The 22382-nt window shown below is 46.6% G+C and overlaps 2 long non-coding RNA genes across 2 annotated transcripts; one reads left to right on the top strand and one right to left on the bottom strand.

The window, feature by feature from the left end:
* Positions 1-11383: 11383 nt before the first annotated feature.
* On the bottom strand, positions 11384-15301 carry LOC123387356. Its single transcript, XR_006601803.1, has 2 exons — positions 14051-15301; positions 11384-13389 (listed from the first exon to the last, which is right to left on the bottom strand). It is a non-coding gene; the product is annotated as an uncharacterized LOC123387356 (long non-coding RNA).
* A 299-nt stretch (positions 15302-15600) lies between these two features.
* Positions 15601-22144, top strand: LOC123387357. The gene is made up of 2 exons (XR_006601804.1): positions 15601-15713; positions 17345-22144. It is a non-coding gene; the product is annotated as an uncharacterized LOC123387357 (long non-coding RNA).
* The last annotated feature ends 238 nt before the right edge of the window (positions 22145-22382 follow it).

The raw sequence follows: 22382 nt of genomic DNA, 5'->3' as shown, positions 1-22382 counted from the left end.
TTAATTTAACAAGACCGCATTTTGGGGGAGTTTTCAACCCCATCTGTTTGGGGCCTGAGTGTGCCCCACCTGGTGGTGCAATTGATTTTTGAATTAACTGAGCTTTATTTCAGTACAATAGAGCGATTGTTTAGTTGCTTTTAAGCACTAGGATTCTTGGAATCTGATGGGCAAAAAAATAAATCAGACTGCAACGTGCAGCTCTCTGGGCTGCTAATTGCCTTTGACCCATTATCCTCCTCAGCCCTGGTTCAAACTTTGACACAGCTGACTTGGAGTCTGCAATGTAAATGGAAGGCCCGCCTTTGCAGGTTATCGCACTGTGCAAAAGTCCATTCCTGGAACACTCTCCCAGGCCTGGAAAAGAGAAGAAACGGATAGAAGCAATTAGCCCAGGACTGTGCGGCTGCTAGCGTGGGGCTGCCAGACACCGCCCTGGGCCCCTTCTCTCTCCAGCACCCCCACTGGGGCAAGGAGCGGGATAGAGAGAGTCAGGCTGCGCAAGAGAGTAGCAGCAGAGGTATCAAAGGCCCATGTGTTCCTTGCACCCAAGGAGATGGGGACTGAGGGGGATCTCCCCTCCTGGCTCCCACACCTCACCCTTAGAAAGCATCTTGCACTGGCAGATAGTGAGTAACTCCCTTTCTGCCTCTCCAGCTTTATCCTCAGCACAGTGCTGTGCCTTGCCACCCATAAAGCCTCTTTGAAAAGAGCACGGCATTAATAAGGCTCCTCCTTCTTTACAAAGAAAAGTCCCTCCACTCCTGGAAAGCTCATCCAAAAGCAATAGTTCGCACCGCTCCCCAGCCTGGGTCTAACACAAGATGGGAGTGTTCACCTTCAGCTCCACACCCCTGGAACCACAGTTCTCTTGCAGACGGGAGCAAGCCTAAGTTGATTTAACAGTGACTTTCAAAACAGGGCCAGGCTGGTGCTTCTAAGGGATGGAGTCCGGCCCTAGGAGGAGCCGCGGAGAAGAATGGAAAGCCCTGATGGGGGAAAGGTGGATTTCCAAGTCAGGAAGGACTCTGGGGGCTTGGAGATAATTGCAGCTGGGAAGAGGATTTGGATCCAAGCCTCAGCTCTCTAGACTGGGAGGAAAATGGTCCTGAAAATATAGGGGATGGAGGAGCCCTAGGGAGCAAGGCTGCCAACATCACATAGCCCCCTGAGCAGGATCACCCTGGGCCACGGTCTACGGGAGCTTGGGAGGTACACCCAAGTCAGCAGTCCAGAGAAGGGCGTCATTTGGGGTGACAAACGTGTGCAGATCCCAGCTTGGCTACATTCTTAGCTGTATCACCATGGCCAAGTTATAGAACCCTTCTGTCTCAGCTTACCAAATGCTCAAATGGGGGCAGTAATAAATAGTAACTACACAGTAGGGTTGTGAGGAGGAATTCAGTGTGAAAGCCTGCTGCATAGTAAGCGTTTGATAAGGTTCCAGACAACAGCATCATTAGACCCAAGGTAGACCTCATCTTGTTTGCTGATGAAAGTTCAGGGCTGCCCGAAGACAAGCACAAGTACAACCAACAGCATCAATGTAGCACACTTCTCGAGAGGCCTGGCTTCAGGCAGCCTGAGCTCCTGGCTTGATAGAGCTCACCACCAGGTAGAGGAGGCAGGGGCCGCTATACCTGTGGGTATAGTGAGGGAAAAGAGAGGTGCTGGGGTGCCACTCTTCTCGAAGCCCCATTGACCTTCCCATCCAGACTTGCAGAGTTCTCCACACTGCCTCTTTGAGGGGCCTGCCCCGCTCTGGGCCAAGGTGACAATGTCTCCAGGCCAGGCTGGGGAGGGTTCCCTGCCCACCACGGCCCTTCCCCTAAAGACTGCAAGTCGTTCAACCTAACCTAGCTACTTGCCGGATTTGACCCTGGTTTCTCTTCTCAGTGGGCAATCAGAAGAGGGTGCTTTTAAAGAGTTTAATTATAGCTCCTGTGTATATTAAAAGGAGTGTAAGGCCCCCGACTTTGGCAGGACTACAAGAGCCATCCCACCCATGTTCTCGGCTCAGAGATGGAGAGATGTACTGTGTTCAGGGCCAGGTCTACACCGCACCTGGATCCCTATATTTGCCAGTAAATAGAAGCACATGGAGTTATTAATTAGCATTTATGAGCTCATTAGCACTCATAAGTAATGTCAACACAAGATGATGAACTAAGCTGGATTGTTTGGGAAGGGGAGGTGAGGGAGAAAACTTCTCCCTCCACTTGGACTCATATAAATGTTACTTCCCTACAATCAACCCCCACCTGGAAGTCAACAGAAATAAACACAAATACTCCGGGCAAGACAGTAAATTCCCTGTATATGAGGGTGGCCTCTTCAGAGTTTCCGGTTCCCATTACTAATCTACTTCATATTGAATGGATTTGAGACTCAGTTTAAAGAAAACATACAGTAGCAATATTGCCACCCAGGGTGGCCATATGTGATTCCTTTTCATGAAATTTTCAAGGTAAAAGGGAAGGCAGAGATCATGACCTCATCTTACCACACTTGAGGTAAGGAAATTCAGGTCCTAAAGTTGGTAACAGCACTGGAAATGCCACACCTCTCCTTTTTCCATAACTCAGAATAGATACAACAGATCCATCAGATGTGGGGCCTGAAAGTCTGTGTGTGTCTAACGTGATCACTTTGTTTCAAGCGCCCTTCTTCACCCCCAGGAAGGCTGGTGGGGTTTCTTTCATTCTCACATCTTCTGGGAAAGAGCCGGCACTCCCTTCCCTTTCGGGTCCGAATCTAAGCCCAGCTCAACAAGAGTCAATGGCAGCTAATGTCTGTACTTCAGTCCCTTCTGGGCAGGGCGACCGAGTGAATCACTGTGGGAACCACCCAGCTTCTAATGGAAACAGGACGGCAATTATTCTGGACTTCAAGGGTCCAATTTACTAGGGCCTGAAAGGGGCTTTTTACAGGGAAGAGGGCAGCAATGGGATGAGGGTGGGGACAGAGACAAGATTAGGAACACAGAGGACTTTCGGCTCTCAGTTCCTCTAAACATTTGGAAATCTGGCCCTTTCTATGCAGATCTACATTTGAAGTAAATTTAATAGTAGTTTTAATTGGTTGAAAAGAAACCAGTTTTTAAAGCTTCTGCTACATTCAATCTCCAACAGGTGTTTTGCTTACAAAAAGGTTGTTCACAAAAGGATAATCCCACACTGTTGATTATTACTGTCTTATGTACAGTCTTAGCTGTATTAAGCGTTGGTCTAGTTTCCCAAGGTACCCTGTATCTCTCAGTTAGGATGGCTGATTTCAAGCCTGATTTTCCCTAGCAGACCATCATAGCCACTCGGCCCTGAGTGTCTGTGTGTAGTATGTAGGTGATACTTTGGGCTATGCTAGGGTACGTTTAGCATTTGATCTATGTAGACTGCATGGGAAATGAGGAAAGACCAAGTGCTGACCCAGGATACAAACTGTTAGTCCTTAGAGTTTTCATGGATCCCTCATTTGGAACAGCTGGCTCAAGTGGGACATCTTGGTGACATAATTTTTCACACTTCTGCAAATAGGCAGCATTTTCCTGCTGGGTGCACTGGCTTTAGCTCTTAATCTCCTTGTTGATGATTTCATCATTTTGTGTTCTGTATGGTTACTAGTGAAGAAAGCAACCAAGAAGCTAAAGATGACCTTTACCTCACATTGAGTTCGTGGACACAGAACACTGAATTCTACCTGGAATTCAGTGTTGACTTTGAACTTGGTCCGGAGCTTTTGGGCAGTCATTCATATGTCTCCGTGTTTCCTAATGCATGATGATGAGCTGTCTTGACATTTTTCCTTCTTTGCCCATCAGTTCATCACTGGATACAGTCTTGTCTGATCATGAAAATTCATTGCTTTCTGTAAGCTCCCTTGGGATGCTGAAATCTTGGGTTTGGGGACTTGAATTGAGTGATAGTCTCATGTGGATTCTGTCCTCGGAATGATCACCAGTGAGTTTAAACAACTCAGCAAAGTAGGCCATACCAGTGTGGACTCTCCAAGCACCAAGAAGGTGCGGGAGCTTTTGGATGGCCTTCTCAAAGAACCGATGTTCTCCTGGAACTCTGGCCCATTATCAATCACTGACTTGCCCCACCACGTTTTTGGCTACTGCCATTTAAACAGCTGAAGGCCAGCAGGGAAGGAGGCAATTTTCAGCAATAAGGAAAGGCAGAAAAGGCACCAGCAACCTCAGTGTTACAGACCCTACCAACAGGTAGTGACCTCAAAGATGTCTTTTTAGCAGCCAGCTTCGCGAGTATCTGCCAGAACTGAGACCTTCTGTTGGCGTAAGACGCTTTTGTAACATATCATATATGGTGACCAAAAGACACTCAAGCAGCTGCACTTCAGTGAACTGAGAGGCAGCTGCCAGCAGGAGACCAAAGAGAGAAGACAGACAGATGCTTTAGAATCCCGTTCCCCACTGTCCATGGGCCTCACATCATCCACAGGATAAACCTGATATTCCTCCGCATAGAATATAAGAGACTTCATTTTTTGACCCCTGCTTTCCCTGACCTCGTCCTGTACCTTTGGTCTGTCTGGAATATTCTTCCACTGCACCCTAGTCTTTTTTTTCCCCCTTATTCTATAGGACTAAGCTCAGGCATCAACTCCTCCCAGAAACTGCATTACCATCTTTTCTTGCTGACCAGCAGATGGGATAAGGCATCCTTCTTCTATACGCAGCTCTACCACTCCATTTACCATAGTACTTATAATAGTTAAGTATCTTTTTCCTCCATCTGACTGTGATTTTCTCAAAGTAAGAGCCATGTCTTATTTTTTTTTTATTCATTTTCTCATTCCCTGTTCCAAGAACAAACCCTAAGACATAGTAGAAGTGTAATAATAGGCTTCAAATAATAGGAAAAGGCTATGAAGAGAAGAGAAAGCCCATCCAGAGCCTCACCTGGTGATCAGAAATGGAAACACTAACTTTGAGCCAAATGGTCAGGCAGCCTGAAAGATAAAGAAGCTGATTCCATAGGAGCAGCAGTGTCTGTCCCCACTGGCCCCAGCCCTGCAGACACAGCCTGCACTGCTCTGTCTGGGGCTTACTACAACAACAGTTGGTTTCGGTTGCAACTGATACCCTTATCTCCCTTTTCTAATGACTATTTTAGACTCCCTTCATCCTCAGCTAGCTCCTCTTCTGGTCTGGGTGGCTTACCTAGTGGAGTGTTCCAAATTCTCATCCTTGAGGGGTCAGAGCCCCTGAGTCTCTTCTTAGGCCACTTAGGTTGGCACATTTTCCATTTACCATCAATCCTGGGTAAAAGAATACCTAAGGATGTCTAAGTGGTTCATCTGGGTGGTAAACATGGGTCTCCCTGCCCCTGTTGTGGAAGAGGAAACCTAACTCTTCTTCGTCAGGGTCAAACCCTGCTGCTAAGATGGTGGTCCCTTAGCACATGGAGTCTGAAGGGTCCTGCCAGTAGCTATAATTTAGAGTACAATGAGACACTGGTTATGTCCCCTGATAGAAGCTTTCTGCTTTTGGAAATCAAGACCTCTAAACCCGCAGAGTCCAGAGCTGTGGGGAAGGGAAGTACAAAGTCTTCAAGTGGGTTAACTGCAGGTAATGGTAAGCAAAGATACCATCCCCTCAGCCTGTACCTTCAACAGGCCATTCCATCACTCTGGCAGACCAGCTTCATCTGAGTAGTGCTATATGACATAGGGTAAGTATACCCCACTGCTGTGTCCCCTCTGGTATATTCTGTACTCCCTTGACATAAAGGAGGACCCCTGTGTTACATGATCTGATGCAGGATCCCTATTGATAGAGCAAACACTCTAAGGCCTCAGATGCAGATGGTGGTGCTAGCTGAGACTAAGCAGGCAAAAAGGTAAACCCTGGAATATAAGTTTTTCAGAGTTAAAATGTATTTTTGCCCCTCCTACAATGCAGCTAACATGCAACCATGTGGATGGTTGGCAATATCAAAGGATAATACCATATACAGGATGGTTTTCTGTTGCTGACAGATTGGACAATTGGTAGCAGCAAGAGCTATCTTAGTTTGGTGAGTGGGACCCAGGTCTAGTCTCCAATCTCTACCATGGCTACTGCATCTATGCGCCTATTGTGCCAGCACTATGCCGATCGATGGCAGTGGCTAGTTGATGTCAACTGGCCTAGTCAATCTGTATTCTTGTTTGTTTAATGCCTCTTCTGGTGTTGGATGCTCTCTGGTGGATGTTAACCGTGATACCAAGATCTTCACACTTCATGCCCATTCCCACAAGAAGGCCTCTATCCCAGACCTCCTTGTCTTCCAATCTTCTTCCTTCTGGCTCCTGACCATGCAGTCAAGCCATTTGCCATTGCCCATAAGTTTATATATATTTTCTTTTCCCACAACATAGATGAGCAGTACCTTATTTGAAACTATGCTCATAGGGAGGAATTTTACTAATGGGTGACTTCAAGGTCACCCTTGAGTAGGCTGTTGGGCAGGCAATCCCCACTTTTGATTTGAAGCCACATATCAAGCCAACATATTTATAAACCAAACCAGGCCCTTCATATTCTGCATCAGCTGGGCATAAGAGACTCCCACATGGCCACCGGTATGCACTGAGAGAGAGGCAGTGCAATGGTGGTGGAGGAGGACACGAGGTCTGAGCACATACTTTCCTGTGCCCTCTGGCCCTGCGTACATCCAATCCCAAGTGTACCCCTTCCATCTTGCAATGGATTACTTCTGGATTCAGCCACTTAATGTTAGGAACTATTGGGTCTGACAAAAAAACAGTTTATGATGGACAGTTCTAGACTTATAACCCTGTGGCGACTGGTAACTAATAGACAGAATCCCAAAGTAGACTAGGGGCTGCATTTCATAATGTGTACAGTCTGTTGTCTGGGCTCTCCCACTGTACTTGGTCATCTGGTGAGATTTCTGGCCTTAGGTGATATCTCCTCTCTGCTGTACCCATTTCTCTGAGCCTTTTCATCCTTTCTCCCACCAACTGTCATGGTAATTCATTTCTATTTCATTTTATGTGCACTACTACTTTCTCCAAGCTTCTGAGAGCCATCCTAGCAGAATATTAGCAGCATTATAGGATCCTTACCAGACATCCTATATCCTAGGAGAATGTTCCCATATCAATAAATTCTCCCTTATATAATTTTATATTCCACCCACCTAGTTCCAGGACTGCCAGAACCTAGTCCCTCAAATAACGTCCTAGATCCTGTCCATACTTGTTGGCCAGATCCCGCAGTTCCTTCAAGGCATAGTACCTTTCCTCCCATAGCAGAACTAACACTTCCCCAGCTGGGCAATGTTGTGACTTAATCCTATTTACCAAGAGAGGGGTTGTGGAGACAGATCTCGAAGGGAAGAGGACACCTTTGTCTTGCAAGACTGAGGCCTCTACATCTCCATCAAGCAAGAGAGGAGTATAGTGCTAGTCTTTAAGGACTAGCCTTAAAGGACTAGCCTATTAGAGGAGTAGGCACTTCTTAGGCCCAGAGGGTTTAGGGGTATCTGGAGACTCCAGATGTTCCAATGCATCAACTCTTATCTCAAGGTCTTGCTCTTTCCCAATCAGAACCCTGGCCTGGCACAGCACACCTACGTAAGCTGAACATTCCACCTTTCCTGGAACTCCACTAAGCTTGTGATTAAGTTCTGGCCCCAATCTTCAACTTTTTCTGCCCTCTAACGACAAGAGATGAGGCTCACTTTATATCCAATCTGTAAAGTCTTGTGGCTTTCACACTGAGCCTTTAATTGCTAGCTAATACTCTCTGTTTCCAGAGCATTAATTGACCCCAACAATATAGCCATCCAATACCACTGTCTTTATAATGACTAGATCCCCATATTTCTCAAATGCCTGATACCTTCGCCCACTAGCACACTCCCTTTCACCATCTGAGTCCCCCACTGCTACCTTGTACCAGGATCCATCACTGTTCTACCTACCCCTAGAGATGGGAGTCCTCCTTACCAGTGGCTATCAGGTAGTCAAATTCCCAAATCCCATCTTAGTATCTCCTTCCTCAGACCACTGCTGGTATGAACTGTTTAGGCTGGGTTCTCTGAGAATTAGACTTTGAATCAAAAAAATTACTTACAGAAAATTTACTAGTGCACACTCTAGGAGATCACCATTTGTAGAAGGAAAAGCAAAGGGAAGGAAAGAGAGTTGAGCCAAGGGAGAAATTAGGTGATGCTGTAGTCACAACAAAGGCCTCAGCCAACCTCACGGAGTGCTCTGAAGTTGGTTTGCACGTGGAAGTTGTCCCAGGTTGGGGTGATGTACATAGACCTTTGCTCCCTTGAAAGCCAATCTTTGGAACGGGCTGCCCCGACGAAGAGGCATGACTTGGGTGAACAGGCTCACTTAAGCAGAGCAATTAGCAGAGAGAGAGCTGACAGCTGAGGGCTATCAGGCAGCAGCATACCTAGCAGCTGGACGAGTAAGTCCTTCGCTGCTAAGGGAGACATGGGGGTACAGCAGTTCTATCTCTTATTAACGGTATGACCTTGAGTAAGTTAGCCATGCCCTCTGGGCCTTAGTCTCCTGATCTGTAAAGTAGAAATAACAAAAATGCCTACGTCAGAGGGTCATCATGAAGATGAAATGAAATAATAATGTGACGCACCTTTACACACAGCCTGGTACATAGTCAGCACTCTGTCTTTTTGTAGCTATAAAAAGCTTGGGGTTTATATGGGAAAGCAAAGACCAAACTACAGGCTACAACAGAAAGAGGTACAAACAGTGGTCAGTGGGGGCTCAGAAGGGGTGAGGATCAAGGGAACAAAAAACAGTTTCAAAGAGGACATGGTCAACAGATACATGACATTTAGAAGGGGACTGCTTCCTGGTAACATACCAATAAGAGCCAAGGGCCAAGAGGCAAACATGGTGTCTGCAAGGCAGCCAGCAAGTCATCCTGGCTGCTACAGACGCCGGCAGAGAGGAGGGTGGGTTATGGAAGCTTAGAAATCCAGGCAGAAACAGCTGCTCTGAAGACCCCAACAGACCACAGTGCAGTTGGCCACAATGAGGGGCATCCGTCCCTGAGGAATGACACATCTTGGCAGGAAAGGGGAAGGGAGGAGACTGGAGACCGGGAAGAGAAAAGGACAAGCAAGGAGAGACAGACACAAAGCAGAAAAATATGCCAAAGAGAGAGAAGGCCGAGAACAAATGGGGATTCAAAGCCAACCCAGAGAGGGAAAGAGAAAACCAGAAATGAAGAAATGTGGACTAGCACTTTAAGAAATGATAGTCTTCTGATTTCAGAGGCTCCAATACAAGGAACTGGTATTGAGACAAAAAACAAAAATCACAATAAAAATTTAGAGCTAGGCCAGCCGTGTTACTTCCTTGGGAAAAAACACAAATACACTTATTAAAAGGCCCAGTGTTTTGGCTATATTATAAATAGTTCTAAATTAATGTCCCTTCCCAAAATGCCTACTTTTCCAACAGGTGCAATATAACACCATCTGCCCAACAAAGAATCTAAATGTCACTAACTTCATAAGAAAATGTAACTGGCTGTTTAGGACCCTAGTTTATTATGATGATATTTAATAATTTGTACTTATAAAGCATGCAGGGGCATAAGATGAGTTATAAATGTTAACTCTAGCTCACACAATAAGTCCTTAGAGAGACAGGAAACACGACACTCCCCTTTTAAGAGATCCATTCATTCAACAAACATTTATTGGGCTCCTACCTGCTAGGCACTGTAATGATGCAGAAATTTGGCTACAAGAAGTTTGAGTGTCTGCTCCCTGAGCAGGCAGGTTCCTCCCAAGAGCAGGATCCATGACGTTTCCTCTGTGTATTCATTCCTAGGGCAGTACTGCACCTGGAAAAGGAGTCATTTCATAAACATGGATAGATTTTTTAAAAATTAAACACCTGAAATTAGCAATAAGTCTATGCTACTGTTATTAAAAACATAAACCCAGAAACTTTGGCCTCTGAGCCATTGCTGGCCACTGGACCTTACTTCCTGTCGAAACCCCTCATCTAGTGCTCTCCAGCTCTTATGGTAAAACATTCGCTGGAACATTGTGAAACATGCAATTTCTGTAGCCCTTTGCATTTACTGGGGAAGAGGTTGAGGCTAAGGCGGCCCCACGCTGAGATTTGCTTTTTTTTTTTTTTTTTTTTTTTTTTTTTTTTCTGAAAGATTTTGGCTTCTCTGAAGATTTTTATACTTAGTGGAAAAATAGAATTCTGGATCTAGAAATCACTCCAAGTCAATATCCTCTGGTTAGTTCAGGTTGAGGGTGGGAAAGTTCCATCTGGCAGTTCTGATTAATAACGAGGTCCTGAAGAACTATCAAACGGCCAGCAGAAAACAGGGATAATTTGGACACTGGGCTTCTCTCTGACTCGGGGCTGAATCTCCAGCAAGATTCTTTACAAGGTGTTTGATAAACTTAATGCCTGCTCACTGGGTCCAAAACAAACCTATGGTGCTCCATACCCAAATCCTGGTGAAATGGAGAGAAAGGTAAAGTCACAGATTTGTACCCAAACCTTGCCCTCCCCTGCTTCCACCCCAATGTAGAAGGCCTCACAACAGGAGGTAGCCTTCGCTCTCAAATGCCCAATACCTTTGCCCACCAGCACATTCCCTTCTGCCATCTGAGTCTTCCACTGTTACCTTGTGCCAGGTAACAGTGCCACGGGACCTAAGAATGAAGCAGAATCTCTCCAAGCCTGAGGAGCCAAGTGTCACCCAAGGGTCAAATTGTCCCACCCCAAGCCTGGAGCTATTGCCCCAAGGACAGTCACAGCAAAAGACACCTTTTCGGAAATGTCAAAAATCAGGCCCCGGATACATCCTAGGCCAAAAGACATCCTAGATAAGTACTGGTGGTTTCAGTGGCCCAGGTTATCGCTTCCTGTTACCTTTAGCCTCCTGACTTTGCTCAGCAAAAGATGGTATACACCCTTGGCTCTCTAAAAACGGTCAGATGATTGCATGTAAATAGAGTACATCTGAAGAGGGCCGGAGAAGTGGAAAGAAGAGGCCTTGCTTATCCCGTTCTTTGAAAAACCTGTCCTGTATGGCTTTGCTGAAATTTACATAGAAAAAAGAATCTCCGAGATTCTTTCTTCTCCTTGTTCAGCTGTTGGGGTGGGGGGAAGGTATGGTGCCACAGTCTGCCGACCGCTGAGCCCACAGTTGTACAGGCAAGTTAATATTTCCAGGGCCCTGCGTGGAATACCTTTCCCAGAATTCATGCTCTCAATGGGAAACTGAAATAGCGCATGAGAGTTACCCTAAGTAGATTTAAATAATTAAATTCAAAAATTCTCAAACCACTTGCTGTTTCAAATTTATTTCTTTAATAACAACTCAGACTCAGCAACAGACTGGATTAAGATTTCATTTATTCGAAATTTAAGGTATATCCAGCTCTGGGTGTTGTTTTTAAGTATTTAAGGGGAAATTTGTGCGTGGTGAAAATGAAGAGACTGCAGCATTATAAATTCATTTCCTCTATTAGAAGCCGGGCCGCGCCTGCACGCTGCAGCTGTTCGGGGAGGCCGGCCCGCCAGGCTGGAGGGCGCGCCGCGGAGCAGACGACCCTTTGTTTCCCCACGAGGGGAGATCTGGCCGGCCCCACGCCCTCGGCAACAACTATTTCCTTAGTGGCGCCAGGCAGTTGGGCAGAATCATCTGGGGTGGTTTTCATGTGGCAAAGCAAAGCATCCTCTGGGATTCCAGAGAGACTTCTAAGGATCCGTTTTCATCCGTGACCTCAAATCATGGCCCGTCCCAGGCCCCAAAGACGGGAGGCCATGCTGGCCTGAGCCGAGCTCGCCGACCTCCGAAATAACCCGCCCTGACACCGGCAGCAAGGCTGAGAGCGCCTCGGAAAACAGGTGTTACATCGCAGGTAGCAGCCCCACGGTACTTCCTATTCATGCTAACAGTTTTACAAACAAGTGAGTTTCTTACACATTCATCGCCACCCCTAGGCATTCATATTCTTTTTAAGTACAGAAACCTTAATTAGATTTTGACCACAGACCCGGATTTGACTTACCCTGACAGGGTTTCCATTAGTGTAATCTGTGGGGGAATTCACTGTTTTAACATCTGTGTGCCTGAGGCCTATCTCACATTTACTGCAAAACTCTGAAAAGCCTCCCTTGTATGGCTGTATGTTTCCTCATGCTCCCAATTTCACAGAAGTCATTTCAGCACCAAACGGTAATTAGCAAAGGGATGGGCCTCAGCTGACATGAATGCAATTTATTGTTTTCCACGAGGCCCTGAACCAAGCAAACAAAGAACACAGTCTAGCTGTCTGGCATTTTATTAACTTGTATTGTGCAGTGCACCTTACTGAAGGGAGATCTTCAGGAGAAATTCAGCAGTTTGTGTGTGGCAACATGCATACTTTGGAAGAATATTAATTTCAGTTCAATTAGGCAAGTTTTGTGGTACCTCAGTCTGTAATGTGGGACAGCCACTTTTATAATTATCTTCCATATTAACTTTATCATCACCAGACTTTTGCATAAATGCAACCTTTCATCTTTAAAATGCCAACACTTCTTCAATTTTGGCAACCGTACAGCACTGCTAATTATTTGCTCATTATGTGTGGTTAACTGATGAATCATTAATAAATGAATGGCTAATATATTTTTATGGTAATTGGAGATATAACTGATTGCAGACTTCCTTAGCTTCTCAAAACGGCACTGAATGAACAGTGGCTGCCTAATTGTTTACAGATGATATTTATGCCCCCACCCTGTGTTTCCCACAGTTGTGGTTTGTCACTGGCGTAGTCGCGTCAGTCCAGGGTGGCAGCTCGCCGAGGACCAGTCCGGGCAGAGGGGAACGGGCAGAAGCATAACTAACTACGCTTCCTCTCCTTGTGCTTCTGTTACCTCGTTTGTTTGAGCTCGGCTGACACGTAACCATGTATGGGCCTCCGGGCCACTCGCTAGCAATCCAATGACTCCTTGTGGATTCCCTTCTCCTGGGCGTTGGCAGGGCCACGGCCAGAAGGCTGCTGTGGTTACCCCTAATCACAAACACAGAAAGAGTTGGAAGCTGACACACCAACACGCCCGCCATCCAACTGCCACTTGTCTTGGCTGGCACACCCAAAGGAAGAGCGTGGCCAGTGGCCACCCAGCCTGGTGTCTCTGTGGTGGAGGAGCTAAAGGAGACCCTCTGGCGATGTTTGGTTGGAAGCCTGGAGTTCGGTTTGCACCACTGACAGAAGTCCAGAAAAGAAAAGCAAGTGGAGGTCCTTCACGCTGTTCCCTGACTCACCATCCCACCGCTGGCTAATGGGTCTGGAGAGAACAGCCGACCATGTTACCAAAATTCGCTCTATCAGGCACATCAGTCACCACCTATAGGTTAAAGACAAAGAGTCTGTATTTGTTGGCAATTCTTGTGAAAAGGAAAGACAGAATACTGGCCAAATAAGGCTTGTTTAGTTTTATACAAACAGACGGAAGATCAAGTTAAAAATGCAAAGGAGATTACCAATTCTTAATTATAATTATTTAACCAGGTGGGTAGTTTCTCCTAATGAACATTTCCATGAAAACAGAATAACTAATGACAGTCTTAAAGAAGCCTTTGTCTTTCCATGTACTAATGATCACATTTATAAATATGCAGCAAGGCCCCCGTGTACATTGCTAATGATAAGTAATTAAGCACCAGGCGTGGGAAGCCAGTGAAAAGGGTCATGTTAATGCAAGAGAGGAAATTAAAAATGCAATAAAATAAGTTGCCTAGAAAAGATTAAATAAACTTCGGGCTTCTCCTCCTTGCAGAAGGAAAAGAACGGTTTCCCCATTTTCACAGTAGTGCCACGTCAAGCCATTCAACAGCTGGTTATGAAGTCAGACAGTACAAGTAAGTGATCGGCTTGCTCCCCGCCCCCATCCCCATTTCCTCCTATTGGTTTGCAAGCAGGGGTGTGGCTTCACAGGGCACTTCTGGCCACTGGGTGAGAAGATGGACCCCACAGAAAGGAACGGGTAGGACAGCGAGGATGGGTACCTGCCATTGTCAGGTAAGCCAGACCTAGGTTGTTATCGCTGATATACCGCTTGTTTCTTTAACCATTCGGAGCCACCTAGGTTTTTCTCCTCTTTCGGATGGCCAAGAGGACAAGATGGGTGCCTTTTCCAACACGGTAGAATCACCTCGGTCTCTCTTCACATTGTCCGCTTCCCCACCAGACCCCAAGCTCCTGGAAGATGAGTAGACACGGTATCCCTCGCACCCAGCGCTGCCCCAGACACTGAGCGCTCAGTAAATGCCCTTCGGATACGCGAATGAATGAATGTGCAAAATAGAACATCTCTAAGCCAAGCGGCAGTTCCTCAGAGTCCCTTAACCTCACTCCCAGACCAAGCCGCTCCGCCACTGAAAAACATGTGGGCCCAGTCGAAAGACGGGACACATTTCTCACTCTCCTTCGGGTCTTCAGAAAGGCGCCCGTCCTTTCTTCAATGGACCATCACGGAAAGGAATAGAATGATGAAGCTTGCACGAAAAATCAGTTTTTGCAAAAAAAAATCACGAAGTTGGTGTAAGACTCCTGCTGGGTGTCTGAACAGGAATCCCGGCATTTCTGTTAAGCATTAAAGACACATAGAATGAGTAAGTGGCCTTCTTGGTGAAAGAAAGGGAACTTGTGTTTGGATTTCCAACACTCTTAAATAAGGGCCAATTTTGCTTTTTTTTTTTTTTTTCCCCCTAAGCGTCTTAGTGAAGCTCTTAAACCAATGAAGATTTTTTTTTTTTTTCCTTCGAACATTTCAAACTCGCTGATTCCCAGTCTCGGAAGCCTTCCCCATCCCCTAACTCTTCTCTCGGCTTAATCCCTCCGTGAGGGGAATCTTGTTCTGCCGCTGCGGTCCAGGGTGAACACGGAGGCAACCTCTCTCTGAAGAAAACAGCAGCAGCAAACAAAAAATAAACCGTGGCTGGATATTTGGGGGGGCAGGGGGGGGTTCCTTTTCATCCCCCCCCCCCGCCTTTTTTCTTAAACGAGTTCTAAGAAGCAAGTCATCAGGCAGAAAATGCAAGGCTTGGATCTCCCTGCCCGGCTTTAATATTCCCTCTGAATCCAAATGAACCATTTCCTTCTACACAATATCTTCGACAAGGCCACACTTCTTTTGTTATCAGAGTGTTGTCCTCGGCAAGCCTGCTTGGCTCTCATAAAGGCAATTTAGCACCTGACGAGCGCGGGCCTGGATTTGCCTCGCAAATCAGGGCGGCCCCGGCAACCCCCGGGAGGACGGGCGGCCCCGGGGACACCTAAGGGGCATCTTTCATCAACTTCTCGGGCGGGCCCCGGTTTCCCGGGGCGGCCGGCGCTCTCCTCCCGCGGCGGGGACGCTCGGCGAGCGTATCCTGACCCCCAGTGGCCGGCCCTGTCCTCCGACCCGCGCCGGTCCCCACTCCCGCGGATCCCGGGCACCCGGGCCCCGTTCGCTTTAATTGACAATTAAAACGAACTCCGGTTCTCACAGAATCCGACCGCGCGGAGTTGCGCAACGCGAGTTTCACAATTCAATTCCCTTGAAGCAAAACCGACAGTTTTCCCTGAGGTTTCACTCCACACCTCTGCGTTGGTTGTTGAACTTCCCCCTCGAGTTTCTCTTCCCACACACACCGCTTTCCTTCAGACGCCGCCATGGAGACGGTTTCGGTATGTTTCTGGGGGTCCCCGCCTCGTGCCCGCCCCGGTGCTGAGTCGGCGTTTCCGCGACGCCCGGGTGGGACCCGGCGCATTTCCGAGCGGACTGCGGCGCGGGCACCCCCCCAGCCCGGAGGGGGCGCTAGTGGCTCCCGCCCGCCAGCCGCCGGCATCCCATCACCTGGATAAGGCTTGAGGGTGGCGGGGCATGGAACAGAGTCAGCCCGCCCCACGGGCCGGCCCGGCCAGTGGTAGGGGTGCCCAACTGCGCAAGCAAAAGCGCAGCACGCCGCAAGTCGCCGTTATAATGAAAACGTATGTTATTTATCTGAAGTTCAACTTCAGCTGGGGGCTCTCTATTTTACCGGGCAGCCTCAGCTCCTCGTTTTGTGGTTTTACAGACTAAATGCTGACCTGACCGTTGGATAGTTCAGGGGTCCTGGGTGCCCCGTGAGAGTTAGGCAAGAGTTAGTCAAGCATATATACACATAGATCTATATTTATACTCTTCATTATAAATATATTCTTTCAGCAGTAAGAAAATAGAGAGACGAGGGTTCTGTCAGCCTCTCCTGAGGATCAGACCTCCTTGGGCATTGGCCCATTTCTCAGTCTGTTAGCCCTGTTCCTCCTCTCCTCCCCTACCCTCCCCATCTCTCCAGAGGGGAGGCAGGCCCCTGTCCTCAAGGAGGTCCCTTTCCTACAGTTAGCCTTCCAGAGAATCTGCAACCGGTGTCCTCACCCACAGATGTTGAAACAAAAGTCATAACAGGGTAACTATTTTTAGGGGGTACCAGATTAAACCGCAGCTGGGTCTTTAAGAGAGAGAAGTGCCTACACTCTGAACTGCTGTTCATATCCAGCGAAATGTCAAAAAGGTCAAAAACCAAGTTTGGCATTACTGTTATCTGTCTGCCATTAACACACACACACACACAAAAGCTATTGCCTTGGGAATACTGTACATATCTGTTACCAACAACTCTGAAAACCACCTCTGCAAGCTTGTCAGTTAAACCAAATGTTAAATGGAAAATATTTGGCGGGATTTAAAATTAGACCCACACACATTACTTACAGATGTTTCCATGAAAAACACTTGAAACTGAACCACACCAAGTAATAAACCCCACAATGGTGTATTTTTTATACCCCAAGTTAATTTTTATTATATAAGTAGCCATATGAAGAAGGTATTGCATACTGCTTAAATTAAATACGGAGGAATGAAATCAGCAGTATCCCTTTACAGCATATGGCCCAGCAAATCAAATTACAAAGCTTTCCACATCTCATTAACTGCAATGAGTACAGTGAGTTTTCTAATAAGTCACATCTTTTTCATGTGAGTGGTGAGCAGTTGACTTATTGTAAGAATTCACAGGATGACCCTTGTGCTGAAATTAAGAACTAATCTAAAATGGGCAGGGTCATCTGGTCAAGACTGATCATAACATTTCCTCATTATTGTTTTAGTTGGCATTGAAGCATATGTTTTCCTGGTGCCCCAGCTGAAAAATGCCTTTGATAATTTCACTGACAGCAAATAACCCACACACTGCCATTTAATGAGTTCAGGCAGGATTAGCTGACAATAAAGAATATAGTATAAATGTTTTTATTAGAACTGATTTATTTTTTAGCTGCAAAAAGAAAAAAGGGGGTGGAGAGGAAGAAGAAGAAGAAGAAGAAGAAGAAACCACGTGGAAATGCTGAGCTGACTTCTCCCCAGAGATGGCCCGGATGGCCTTGGCCTTGAGGCAGGTAAAAGGCAGAAGGTGTATACTGTGAGCCCAGGGCTGGCCAAGATCGTGCCTTTGGGCTGCAAATGGTGAAAAGGCAAATACCAGCTGGAACCCATACTCAGATGTCGGGTTCCTCCTTTTCACAACAAGGAAAAAAATACTCCTACAATTGCTCATCATGTGGCCTTTGGTTAAGATGAATTACCAATTTACAACCTCTTGTGTTTGGAGAGAAGCAAACTGTGCTCTTCGGAGGCGAGAATCAGGAACCTAAAATCATTCAAGCCTTCTTGTTTGTAAGGCCAGAGTGAGGCCAAAAATCCATTTCCTTCTGTGCTCTAAGCCCTTTCAATGACGAGTTTCTCACCATCTGCACTAATAAATATGGACTGGTGTGTGTATAACCATACACTGAAGAGAAGGGAAGAGTGAAAGGATTTTAAATGGTTGCAAATTGCTCTCCTGCTGAGATAACAGCAGTTTGCTTGTGAGCCTCAGTTGTTACACATTAAGAATGGGCATTTGGCTTCTTTTCACACAGCTGTGAGAGAAGGAGTAGGTTTCTACTAGAGAGAAAAGGGGTCTGTTCTGAGGGAGACAGGCTTGCTAGTGGCATCTTGCCCAGAAGCTCTTTCTTCACAGCTCCAGCGGTGGGGACTGGAGACAGGATAAGCAGACCCGTCCCGGTGCTGGGAGGGAGGGGATTGTCGGCTCTGTGAGGCAAGCCCTGACACAGGAGCCATTCACCCCAAACCTCAGCAGACACCAAAGCTATCAAAATGGAGGCAAGACCAGGAAGTTGATGTAGCCAGCATGTAAGAAAGTTATCCTTGAGGCCAAGATGAGTTGCTGGGGGTATCTAGAAGCTTAGGCACACGTGGTCATAGGAAAATCTGTCCAGGGAAGATGTCAAAAACCACCAGTAAGAAATAGAGGTTAGCAGGGCCTGGCCATGAGTGCAGCATAGGAAAAGCTCCCTGGGGCTACCCAAGACTCAGAGGTGTCCTCCCAGACAGAAAGAAGCAACTTTTTGTACAGAGCATAATGCATAATTATGGGAGCTTCCAAGAGACTGCGCGGCAAACTGTGCAAAAGCCGAGGGAGCAGGAGAACAGCCACATAAAGGAGCACCCCAAACACCTGTACATCAGGGGTGCACTCTGGTAAATGCTAGGGAGCATAAAAAGACCCTTCGGTCTGAACATGTCTAAATACACCTCCGACAGAATGCAGCCTGCTCCCAGATGGGAGTATGGGACCCGAGTATCCTCCCTCCCAGGTGATGAAAATGTGAGGGGAGAGGGCCCCGGAAAGCAAGAGTGACCCTCAAGCATCAAGTCCAAGGGAGGAGACAGAGCACGAGAACTGGAATGGAAGCAAAAGGTCAGCACTGAGCCCAGGCAGACAGTGTGACCTGGTTTGGAAGAGAGGCGTAAGAAAGATCTCTAAGGAGGGGAGAGCTCTAGAAACAGCTGCGGCCAAGCCCGTGGGAGGAGAAGGAGCTGGTAAGGATGCCAAGGTTTCGAGAACACCCAAGACAAAATGCTGGGGTAGGGGCCTGGGGAAGTTCAGTACAATCCCTGGTATTAAATACAATCCTCTCCCCTGATCCCCAGTGAGAAGAGATTAGTAGTCACCCCTCCAAAGCCAGGGTTTAGGAGAATGGCATGGGGTTCACCTGTAGCGTTCTTCTAGGTCTTCAAAATGAAACCCTCATTAGTCTCTCTCATCTAATTTCAACCTTCCCTTGTAATTGAACCTGCCAAGCCCTCAGTTACGCAGACCCTAACTACTTAACTGGAACCGAGACAAGGACAATCCCTGAGTATTGCTAGGTAACAATAACAAACTAACTAATATTTGCACAACTTTACAGTTTACAATGTGTTGTCATAACGTTTCTCATTTGCCCTTCATTACTGTGCTATGAAGGAGTCAATGCGGCCGTAGCTAGGAAGTAAAAGAGCCAGATCTCAGACCTGAGTCTTCAGATTCCAAGCCTGGTGTAATTTTTTATTACAGCAAATAGCTTTTATGTACTATTAAGCTAACACAAAAAAATGTTCTGGCAGTCTGAGGAAATATCCGTGTTCTGCTCTCAAGAGAATGTATTCAGGGCTTGAGGCAAAGTTCTCCAGAAGAGCCCAGCTTCTCCTAACTTCCCTCAGAATGTGTCTAAATCTAAGTGTATATGATGGGTCATGTGCTTAATTATGGGAGCTTCCAAGAGACTGCGCAGGTACAGACAGGACAGTGTTGCCAAGATGACATCCTTAAGACAGATGATTTCAAGGACACTCCCTGCCCACCCCCTTGGAGGCTGCTTGGTGACTGTGCTTGGAATCAGAGCCATGGTTGCTTTTGTGGCAAAAGAAGAATATAAGCAAATAAGTCATGTAAAGACTTGAACGACAGACAAAAGGACCGTGATAATGAACCCGCGGGCCTCTAAAGCAGCGTCAGCCAGGGACACAGCCCAAAGGAATTGCCTTCCTTCCCCGACTTCTTCCTCTGTTTTTCCATCTCCACCACTGATGATGCTCAGCTTATAGTCACTGTCTAAAGAAAATAGGAAACTCACTCTTGTCTGCATCCTTGCCCCAAGCTCCAGCTCGTGAGCAGGGCCCAGCATAAAGGGGTCCTTGTGGAAGAAATAAAGGCTCCAGATGAATGTGAAAGTTTAGTTGTACGAGTAGATTATAAAAATTCTGCTCCGGGTAGGAGGCTTTGGAGCCCTTGTCCTCTACCTTGGTTTCTGCAAGTTGGTATTAGACTCTCCTCATCCATTTACCCAAAGCAACCAAGCATAGTACAGAATGCCCAAGGCACACTTACGCAGATAATTGACATAGGCATTATGTTAATGAATAGGAAAGCAGTTTAAACCTAGGGAAACATTCTTCCTGTTCCTTTTCTCCTTTCCCTGACTTCCAAATGCTACATTTGGCCCTACACTGTTTCTTGCAGCCTTCCTTCCTTCATTCCGGCCAGCAGTGGCTTCTGGCCGTCCCACCACCTCCAAGCTCCTGCCTGCTACCCGCAAGTGCTGGGAGCATCTCCTTCATGTTTTCTGTGCTTTCCATTTTCCTTTGAAGTTCCTCTCTCTGACTCCACGAGGGTTTCCTAGTACTATATTCCCAAAACTGCGGATTGCCAAAGCCTTGATGTGTGCACTGTGTGTGATTGAAAAACTCGACAATTATTTACAGGTTAAGATTCATACAATCTTCAGGGCTGGAAGGGACGCCTGAAGCAGAATTTGTCAGTTTTTCAAACATTTCTCTAGCTCCTGACAACTTTCATCTGTAATGGGAGGGTTCCAGGCCTGTGTTTCTAATGTTCTAGAAGTTGGCAGCTTGCTTAAAGTCACAGAATTGGAGTTCCAGTACTAAAATCTGGACCACAGGTGCAGATTTCTCCCTTCTGAAGTCCACATTCCTCATTCCATCCCGCTGTGTAAGCATAAGCCAACCTGTCTGTCCCCACTCTGCTAGAATGCTAATCAATTCGAGACCAAGGAGCAATTCTTATCTTTATATCCTTAAATACTTAACATAGTATGGGCTATTGAATCACATTTTCTTAATTGCAAGTGCAAACACTCTACGTTATCCATATCTGTATCCACCCACCACAGACCACCCCCCCTCCCTTGACACATTACGTGTCCAAGATGCTTGATAAATGCTTTTGAATGACTAAATGAAGGAAGACTCTCCCATATTTGTTTATCTCGATGAGCACTGCTTTTCAGTTGACTGGAACTAGACTCCCTAAATCGTAAGCTAGGTTTACCTTCAAGATGTGTTCCCCCATGGTCTTGGCTCTACCATTAAGTAGCTGTATCACTCAGCAATTACACAACCTCACTTCACCTGCATTTCCTCATCTGTAAAATGGGGATAAAATAGCACTTACCTCATAGGGTCACAGTCAGGATTAAATGAGAGAACCCATAAAAAGCCCTGAACACAGGGCTTAGCAAAACATAGCAAAATGCTCAGTAAATATTTGCTACTATTATTTTAAACTTCATCAAGCATAATCTTCATTACCTATCACTGTGATTCTTGTTTAATTTGTTGACTTTTCCAAAAGACTGTAAGCTCATGTCAGTCTGGGTCTTCTCCTCAGCATGGTGCTCTGGCAGGGGGTAAGTTGTCAATAAATGTGTGAATGCATCCATCCGTGCAAGGATGGGAATATTTTATGGCTGACACACACCTCTATAACCTCTGGACACTCTAAATGATAGTGTTGACTCGTGCTCCTACACCATTGAAGAGGCAGATGGTGGAACATTTGCCAACCGGTTAAGAGTACAGACGGCAAAGCCAGACAGAATGGACGTGAATCCTGGCTCCACCACTTACCAGAACGTGATCTCATGTGACTTAACTTTTGTGCCTCTTTTTGCTCATCTATAAAATGGGAATAATAATAATAGTACCTACCTCAGAGGGGTTTCATGAAGACGAAACAAGTGAATTTTGAGAAGCTCCTAGCATTGTATCAATGCCACCGCCATCATCATCAACATGGCCCGTGAGTAAAGACATGACACAAAGAAGACCTGAGTGTGAAAACAGGCATGAGGCCTGTGCTCGCAGGAAAGCATCGTGTGGCAATTACAGGGAATCTGCGGGTGGCTGAAAGGCAGCACTCAAAATAAACAAGAAACCGTGCCATGACAATTTAGCCATCCTTAATGTGCTGTTGGATTATTTTAGGTTCACACAGTCAAGACCACACTAGAGGGTAGAGGGTTACGGGAGGACGGTTTTCAGAAGAGTATCTGATTTGCAAAATATGAACACTGCCCAGCCCACCAGCTCCCAGCACAAACCCCAAACACCAATCAGATGGAAACACTTCAGAGGCCCAGCACCCCTCCTCGAACGCCGTGGCCGGCACCACTCTTCCCTCCTTGCCAGCT

This window comes from Mustela putorius, unplaced genomic scaffold, assembly GCF_011764305.1.
Source record: "Mustela putorius furo isolate JIRA1106 unplaced genomic scaffold, ASM1176430v1.1 tig00003853_pilon_pilon_pilon, whole genome shotgun sequence".
Taxonomy (NCBI): Eukaryota; Metazoa; Chordata; class Mammalia; order Carnivora; family Mustelidae; genus Mustela; species Mustela putorius.
The sequence above is the reverse complement of the archived record's forward strand: the minus strand, read 5'-3'. Positions and strand labels throughout refer to the sequence as shown.